This window comes from Echinops telfairi, unplaced genomic scaffold, assembly GCF_000313985.2.
Source record: "Echinops telfairi isolate 266 unplaced genomic scaffold, ASM31398v2 ScPeMD7_13;HRSCAF=56, whole genome shotgun sequence".
Classification (NCBI taxonomy): domain Eukaryota; kingdom Metazoa; phylum Chordata; class Mammalia; order Afrosoricida; family Tenrecidae; genus Echinops; species Echinops telfairi.
This window is the reverse complement of record NW_022103910.1, coordinates 716635-726010: the sequence shown is the minus strand read 5'-3', so window position 1 is coordinate 726010 and position 9376 is coordinate 716635. Positions and strand designations below refer to the sequence as shown.

General features: G+C 45.1%; 1 pseudogene; it reads left to right on the top strand.

Moving 5' to 3' along the window:
* The first annotated feature begins 1928 nt into the window (after positions 1-1928).
* On the top strand, positions 1929-2725 carry LOC101663852 (annotated as a pseudogene).
* Positions 2726-9376: the final 6651 nt, after the last annotated feature.

The window sequence follows — 9376 nt, the reverse complement described above, 5'->3', positions numbered from 1 at the left end:
GAGACTGTGGCCTATTTCAGGAACTGTGTCTCTGTGTGGACAGCGCATGGAGTAGAGCGCTGGAAAGTGGAACCCAGATTGCAAGAGGTTGAGAGAATGAGGAAGTGAATGTTCCAGGAAAATTCTAGAGAAAGGAGAGGGGGCGGGGAAAGACAAAATAAGGGTTTTATTTGTAGTTGTTTTTCAAGATACCGGACAGGAGACCGAGTTTCCAGATCCAGGGACCAGGAAATTTGAAGGAAGTTTCAAAGGAAATTTGAAGATAAGGACTAAGTACCATGCGTGCAGCGTCTCAGAAGAAAAGGAAGTGATGGATTCAGGAGCTTCAAAGAATGAGGAACCTTTCTTCTTCCCTCAAGAAAGGAAGAAAAGAGAATGGGAGGGCATCTGTATTTGTTTCTAAAATCTCCATGCCATGGAGGTACAGATTTTGCAGCCCAGTCCGTAAAAAAAGTCTGCCATGAAGAGAGGAGACGGGCAGGGTCAGTTGGGTTTTGAGGATCGTGGAAAACATTTGGAGCAGATGTTGTGGGGAACTTGATAGGGAGCTAAAAATGGAACTCGCTGTGGGGTACTCGCAAGCCTAGCGCAGGAATGGGCAGTGGCCCCAGTGACTTTTGTTAATGGAGCTTGTCCACAGGATCTAGCCGTTGGGATCAGGGGTGACAGAGAGAGTCAGGGAGACGAAGGGGAAGATTAGGGATGCAGAGAGGTAGAGGTGCTTTTGAAGATTGTGGAAACAACTGATCAGGAACTCAAACTGGAGAGGATAGCCACGGGACAGATGAAACCAGGATGGGCCCAAGACCTGACTAGAGAGTCAGGCTACTAGACAGCAGGGACTCCAGGAGCCCAGGGAAGGCAGGTGGCACAACATAAAGCAGCATCGCATTCTGTTGTGCGTGGGGTCACCAGGAGTCAGAACTGCTGGTGACGCTCAATGACACACTGGGTGAAGCAGATTGGGTAAGAAAGTGAGGAGACAGTGGGCAGCTGAGAGGTGCCGGCTTCAGAGGAACAATCCAAGATGGTCATGGGTGATGATGGTGAGGCCTCCTGTAGGGTGCTACAGTCCAGGGTGTGGCTGTGCAGCAGACACTAAGACACAGATGACAGAGAGGCCACTGGAGTTGAAGAGGTCAGGGCTGAGGGGGACATGTGACTGAGGAATCACTGGTCTGGAGCCAGTGTGGGAGGGGACGGGCGCAAGACAGACGCATCCTCCAAGCTAAATAGGAGCTGAGCACTAAAGGCTAAAAGAGGAGCTGCCTTATGAAAAGGGAAGTCCTGCTCTTTCTAGTGAAACCATGTCCCAAGTAGTGCTATTCCTTACCCCACCCCAAAAGAGAAAGGGCAAATAGGAGCCTACCAAGAGATTGTCCAAACTCGAGACCAGACAGAAGAGCTGTGAAGGAGGGGTATGGAGGGGTATGACACCAGGCGTGTCATGGGGGAAGAGAGGGCCAAGGACGAAAACCTCCGATTTGGGAAATATCCTCTTTGACCAAACACTTTATACAAAACCCAATCTTTTTTTTTTTAATAAGACCTCCAAATCACCCAACCCTCTTTGACAGAAGGCATCCCAAACCCCACCCCTGTGATGGGCCTCTCTCTTAGCACACATTCCACTGACCAGACTCTAATTCCTGGCCCCGGCTTCCCCTTCTTTGGCTTAAAAATGGGTGTGATTCCACCTAGTTTGGCTTTGGTACTCTCTTGGATAACATTTTAGACTCACCTATGGACTTCATTAAGGAGCCCTGACAGTGTAGTGGTTACAATTTGCCAGCAATTCCATGGTTGGCAGTTCAAAACCACTAGTAGCTTCACGGGAGAAATATGGAGTTTCTACTCCTTTAAACCTTTCCAGGCAGAGCTGGTGTGGGGCTGCTAAGCTGGGCTGGGAACCCCGGGAGGCGCGAGAGATGGAGGTGACTGGGATTTCGGCGCCCACGGTAACTGAATTCATCAGCAGCGCCCTCAACAACGTTTGCTCTGAGAAGCAGTACAGTCGTAGGCTCACCATCGCTGAGTTCAAGTGTAAACTGGAGCTGGTGGTGGGGACCCCGGCGTCATGCATGGAACTGGAGCTGACGACAAGTTCTACAGCAAGCTGGACCAGGAAGATGCATTCTTGGGCTCTTAGCCTGTGGACGATGGGTGTCGCATCCACGTCATCGACCACATCCCGCCTTGGGGAATATGAGGATGTGTCCAAGGTGGAGAAATACATGATCTCACAAGAAGCCTATGACCAGAGACAAGACTGTCCGTTCCTTCCTGAAGCGCAGCAAACTGGGCTGCTACAATGAAGAGGAGCGGGCCCAGCGGGAGGCCGAGGCCACCCACAGCCTCGAAGAGGAGAGGCTCCAGGCTGATGCCATCGGTGTGGGCAGCCGCTGTGAGGTGCGGGCGCCCAGCCAGCTCTCTCGCCGGAGCACGGTCATGTATGTCGGACTCACAGATTTCAAGCCTGGCAATATTGGGTTGGTGTCCTCTGTGACGAGCCACTAGGGAAAAAATTACAGCAGCGGGAATGGGAAACGCTACTTTGACTGCCGGGCCAAGTACGGCGCCTTCATCAAGCCATCAGTTGTGACGGTGGGAGACTTCCCTGAGGAGGACTGCGGGTTGGACGAGATGTGACACCCCAGGAAGGTGACCTCTCAGCTCCAGCTCCTGCTCGCCTCCTTATCCTCTGTGCCCCGCCCCCCTTGCCCCCGCACCCCAATGTTTGTGCCAAGGGCTCTCTTTCCCTGATCCCTATTTTATTTACTTTTCCCTTGCCACCGGCTCTTAAGACACATGCATTAAATAGGTGAAAACTTGGGAGATGTTTGGAGAGGATTATGGGAGGAGGTGGGAGCAGCTAGGTAAGTGAGGGCAAAACGTGGGGGCTGGGCATTGTAGAAGGGGGCTGAGTGAAGCTCTGCCTCCCAGCTGGCAGCTGGAGATCCAAACCAACAGTTGTTTGTCCTGGTATCAGTTAATATAATATGCTGCTATAAAAGAGAGGCCCCAAGATAACAGTGGCTTCAACAAGATGAATGTTTATTCTTCTCTCATGTAAAGTCTCGTGTGATCATTAAGTGCTGATGGCGTGACACCTCAGTGTCAGGGACCAGTCTCTTCCTCTTCCTCCTCCCAGTTCCCATTGCATCTATTCCTGCCACCGAAGAAAGGTAGAAGAGGGGTATCCTTTGCGTTTAAGAGGTGTATACAACATGGCCACATGCTGCTGAGAAAGAGGCTGGGAAGTACAGTCCGTTTCTGGGTGACTATGTACCTTACCTCAAGAGAGAAGGGATAGTCAGGTATTAACAAGCACTTCTGCTACCACCTTTGTGGAAGGGGGTGGGGGGAAGCACTAAGAAAAAGAATATGTCAAAGATAAAATAAATTTTCAAACAACAGCAAAAAAAAAAAATAGTTCCTGTCTTAGAAACCCAAAGGGAATCACTATGAGTTCGTGTTGATTCAGTGGCAGGGAGTTTGGGAGTTTAAGGGCTTCATTGCCAGTCTCTGCATAGTTCTAGAGAACATTGAGTGATGGCTAATACTACTCCTAGTACTCAGTATGTACACGGCAGGGCCAGGGAAGGTGTGAGAGGTCACTTGGTTCCTTGTTTGCTCCTCCTCTGACATTTCCATGAAGACTTCTTGAGAATTCCCAGCCCAATGACCCCCAGGACACAGTCTATCATATTGTTGAATGGCTCTGTTGGAAACTTCTCACTCCTAAATCTTTGTTCTTTCCAACACAGCCATGCAAAACAGCCACATTCCTTTTCCATCTGATGAGACGCTGAAGGCAATCAGCAGATCTCAACAGTTTCCTCTTTCCCAGGAAAAACCTGTCCTCATGAGACAGATGCTGAGCTCCCTTCACCATTCCACCTGCTCTGCCTGTCAATGTTCCTCTAAGATGCGCCCTCAGAATAATAAATAGCAAATGCATAGCGCTAAGGGTGGGACAGTTGCTAATATGCCCTTCACATATATTAACTCAACTAATCCTTACACTAATACTAATTGCTACTGTTGGTTTCAATATTATTCTCGTTTCTCAGATGAGAAACAGAAGCAGTAGATGGTTAGTTACCCAAGGCAAAGACTCACCATAGAGGCAAGCTCTGTGACCAAGGACTGTGACGACAGCCCTCAACGAGGCAACGCTCAAACTCTCTGTGTATTGGAATCATTCCAGGAAAGTGTCCAAACTAAGCTTGGGCCCTACTCTGGGAAATCCTGATTTTATTGGATTGGAGCGTCATCTGGGCATCCAAACATTTAAAAGATATATGGTTGATTCTAATATGCAGCCAAGCTTGAGAACAACTGCTACGTGTGCTAAGAATGCAATACTCCCGGCAAAGTGTGGTCCGTGCAAGCTAGAGTTGGATTTGAGGGGAGCTGTGGAAATTACCAGGTTTCCCTTGCAGGTTATGACACAGGGACAGGCTCAGACTTGCATGGTCAGATTCAGACTTGCAAGAAGGTCAAGTAAGTATTCAGGTTCGTTACTTGGGTGATATGACTTTAGAGGTACTGAGAGGACCTCATTCTCAAAAGGGGAGGAAGGAGAAAAAGGATGAAGGTGAGGGTGAACAGAGGAGCAGAAGAGGAAAATGAAGAAGAGGGAGAGAAAGCAGATTATGGGGAGGAAAAGAAGAGGCAGAGAAAGAAGAGGAAGATGGAAGGAAAAGAAGGAGAAAGGAAGATGGAGTACATGCAGAAACCTTGCTTCCAGGGAGGAAGCCCAGAAGCTTCTTTGGAAAACTAACATCTACCACAAAGCCCACCTTGGACACTGAGCAATCATTTCCTCAAACTAGCAGCTCCACCACAGTTGCCAACAGCTAGAGGTGGCAAAGAAGTCAAAGTCAAAGCACAGATAGATATATGAACATCCACGTTCATCACAGCGCTGTTCACAATAGCAAGAAGATGGAAACAACCCAAATGTTCCATCAGTGGAAGAATGGATAAATCAACTGTGACACATACACACAATGGAATACTATGCATCACTAAAGAAAAATGACCAAACTGTGAAATATTTCATGACATGAATGGGTCTGGAGAACATTATGCTGGGTGAAGTTAGTCAATCACAAAAGAGAAATATTGTATGAGATCATATATTTTTTTAAAAGACAAATTATTTTATACCAAAAGAAATTAACTTTGGTGGTTATCAAAGGGGACAAGGAAGGGAAGATGAACAATATTAATTTGATCAAAGGGGAAGGTATTCTACAAGAGAAATCAAATGGTGTAGTTTAAGTTGTTGCATATAAAATTATCTGAAATGTACATCTCTACCTAATTCACAATACCAAGTTTAGTGGAAGAAATAGAGGTAGACGGAACAAGGATGCCAGCCCTTCCCACGCCTCCATCCTTCTCTTCCCTGCCTTCTTGGATGAGTTCAAGAAAGGATAGGACTAATGCTTCCACTGGTTGGGAAAAGGAGCCTTCCCATCCCAGCCAGACACATCCTCTCCCTCCTGCTTCTGAGGAGGCTCCGGAGACATTTCTAATGTTCGCATTCATACTCTCCGTCTCCTCCACTGGCACTCCTTGTTGATCTCAACTCAGGTTAGTGCCTTCACATCACAAGACAGTTTCATTGGTTAAAAAGTAGTCATGAGAGGGTCTCTAGTTGTTGCTGGGAACTTCCTCTTTTTCTAGTACCTTAAACTTACTCTTAGCAGTCTGGGCTACAGCACCGAGGTCCACAGTCAGGATATGTGCCTTGAGCAGCTCTCTGGGGAAGGGTAACCTTCTCGACCTTTTCTCTTCCCCTGTCCCCACAGAGCCAACCCTGTAAGTCCCAGCTGGGCAAGATAACCTGAATGTGAATAAAAGAGAAACTATCCTCTCCCCTAAAGCCCTGTTAATATTTCATGCAAACATCTGAATGCAAATTGACTTCACTTTTGTTTTATTCTCTTTCAGAAACAGCCCTCTTGTGTAGAATGCCTTTCCTCCAACACACTAATAGTCCTCCCTCTGCTAGAAATAGGGAGCAGAGGTTAGGTTCCTAGCCACCAAGATGGGATTATATATCATTGGAGATACAGCCTACAAGTCCAAGCTCTAGGTTTTTCTAGTATATTCAGATAAGAGTGTGTCTAGGGGGGCATTTCTTCTCTGTGGAGGTCACAGTGACTTACCAGGACCACCAAACCTGCGGGAGGAATTTTACAAACACGATCAAATATAAGTAGCCTGGACACCCCTGAAAAAGAACCTCCTCCCAACTCTGTAAATTCTCTTAATTCTACAAATTTTAAAAAATGAAAAAGAAAATAGTTCAATGTCCAGCTCTGTGACCTATAGGCATACACGAGTAGAGGTGCTGAGCAGCGCCTGTGTTGCTGCAGGAAGGAGGAGAATGACAAGAAGCAATCCTGGCAAATGTCTGCCTGCTGTCGGATGCGTTTTGTTGTTTGTTTCTCTGTATGTGTTTATATGGACACACATATACACAAACATCCTCTCCTTTGAGAGATATGTACATATGTAAACTGTGTAAGGAACTAGGGCCAGAGAGCAAGCCTATTCACCTAGTGCTTCCTAAATGCTCACAAAACATCTGTTGGGGGAAAGATGTCATAATTCCTTGAGAATTGCTTTCTAGGTTTAAGAGGGATGGGGTTAGTCCTGATCAAAGAGAGAGAAAAGCCTAAATAGGCTAGCTGGCATACCCACATTCTCACAACGTGTCAGGAGGCAGTCAGGAAGACCTCCGCACCCCCTCACTCGTAGCTGTTTCACTGTTTGTCTATTTGGATATGTTCTCACAACGTGCCCCCACCAAAAGAAAACAACTCACTTCCATGGAGTCAATGCTGACTCATAGTGACCCTATAGGACAGGGGAGAACTGCCCCATTTGCATTTATGATAGCGTAAGTGTTTACAATAGTAGACAGTCCCATCTTTCTCCCTCAGAGTGACTGGTGGTTTTGAACTGCCAACCTTGTGGATTGCAGCCCACCACTTAAGCACTATGCCACCAAGTCTCCTCCCCCATTATGATGGAGCATGTTACTCTCTCCAACTGACTATAGAAAAAGGTTAATAGCAACATCAAGCAAGGAGAAGAAAAAGTAGTGGAGAAAGAGAAGGCAGAGTTATGCAGGTTATTTTCAGATCATTGGATCAATCAGTTTACTTTTTAAACAACTGGAGAGTCTAATCAGTAAAAAAAGGCTCCCTGTACAGATGGAAAATTAATATTCTTGATTTTTTTTATGTGAAGAGAGGAAAGAGAAGAAAGCCTAAATCGCCTTGATTTATAAACATATTAGAAATGCTTTCATTGCTGTCTTGTACAAAATACGTGTATTTCAGTGGAAATGACCTGATGCCTGACAAAGGATTTATATAGCATTGACAAGGATAGATAATATTTCCTTCTCAAAGAGGCTGTTTGCTCACTCAGTAGCAGAGCTGGGCAACAGTGGTACTGACTCAAGTTTCGAGAAGCACAAAAACAAAGAAAAAGTGCTGGCATTTTGTAAGGACAACTTTCTTCCATGGATTTAGTTGAATCATACAAGGTCATTAGATGTTATTTCAAATTCAACATTATCAAAGTCTTGCATCTCCTTCATAGGTTTGTTGTAAGGAACTCATAAGGTCAAAAGGATTCATGACAAATCTTCAGTTTCTCACATGAAAGGAGAGTGAGAAATACAAAATGATCATAATAAAAATAACTACAGTGGGAAGAAAGGGGTGGAACTCAGTTAAGGGAAGACATGAATCTTGGAAAAGTCCACTCAATATTAGCATATTGATGTTAGAAACACTGATGTTATTGCTTTGCAATCCAAATCTAAAGATAAAAAGTCCATCAGACTTTGTTGGCTGATAGAAGGCCCAGAAGATAATGGAATTTTCACCCAGAGGGCAAGCCACTCCACCACAGGCCTACCAAACTCTATAAGTGCAAGGTGATGAAGGAGGGACAATTCATATATTGATTGGCAGATATAGGTTCTGAAAAGTAGAAAGAAATATACAAAAGTGCCCACTGATTTAAAGCCTCATTACCCAAATTACCCCTCACCTGTCACTTTATTGTATGACAGGAGCTTGTGGGTTACTGTGATGCTAGAAGCTATACCATCTGTATTTCAAATACCAGTAGGGTCACACATTGTGGAGAAGTTTCAGTGGAATTTCCATACTAGCATGGACTCAAACAAAGATCTGTAAATCTACTTCTGAAGAGGAGCCAATGGCAACAGAAAGAGCATCTAATAGAGTACTGGAAGACAGGTCACCAAGGTTGGAAAACACACAATTACACAATGCACACAATAATAGACTAGAGCACACCCCTGATTGGGAAGATGGCAGGGGACAAGGTAATGGGCTGCTCTGTGCGACATAGGGTCAGTAAGAGTGGGAGATTGACAACAACAACAAATACTTAAATTTAGTCACGAACTAGTTCCCCACCATACCTCTGTACCTCCTGAGCCAGAATCTGCACCTCATCAAGTTCCCCAGTGATTCCTGTGCACATTCAAGTTGAAGAAACCCTGAAGACCTTTGTTTTGTGTCAGGAACCAAATTCACCCCACATCTCCCAACAGCTATTGGGAAGGAAGTCAAATAAGACAATCATAGAAGCTGAAGAAAACTTGAGAGCCATATCTGATGCTATGAAGAGGAACATATTAGAATAATTGGAATACCGGAACAAGACACAACAAAGAAGTAAACAGCGAAAATAGTGAGGGAATACTTAGAGGAAAACTTCTCAAGCTTAATACATGAAAATCAGGCAACCATTCACGAGGCTGAAAGAACACCAGCCAGACTGAATCCCAAGAAGTCACCAAGACACATAATTGTCAAATTATCCAACTATGAGGAAAAGGAGAAGATCATAAAAGCAGTCACGTATAAAGGTACCCCAATAAGAGTATGTTCAGACCTATCAGCAGACACATGGAAGAAGAGGAAGGAATGGAGTAACATATTCCAAAAATTGAAGGAAAATAACGCAAACTCAAGAATACTTTACCCGGCCAAATTATATATTAAGATAGATGGAGAAGTAAGAGTCTTCCCAAACAAGGACAACCTCAAATAATACATAAAAAGAAGCCCAGCCCTACAAAAGATCCTTGATGATCAAGTATGGGCACAAGATTAACACTCACCAGGGGCAAATAAGAGACCATCATATTGAACAGCTCCACCCATAGGGCAACAAAGAGAAAACAGCCCCCAGGATAACATTGGCTCAATAGTGGAAAGAAGGCAAACACAAACCACACACACAACACAGGCGAATAAGATAGGTACCCTGTTTCCCTGAAAATAAGACAGTGTCTTTTTTTTTTTTT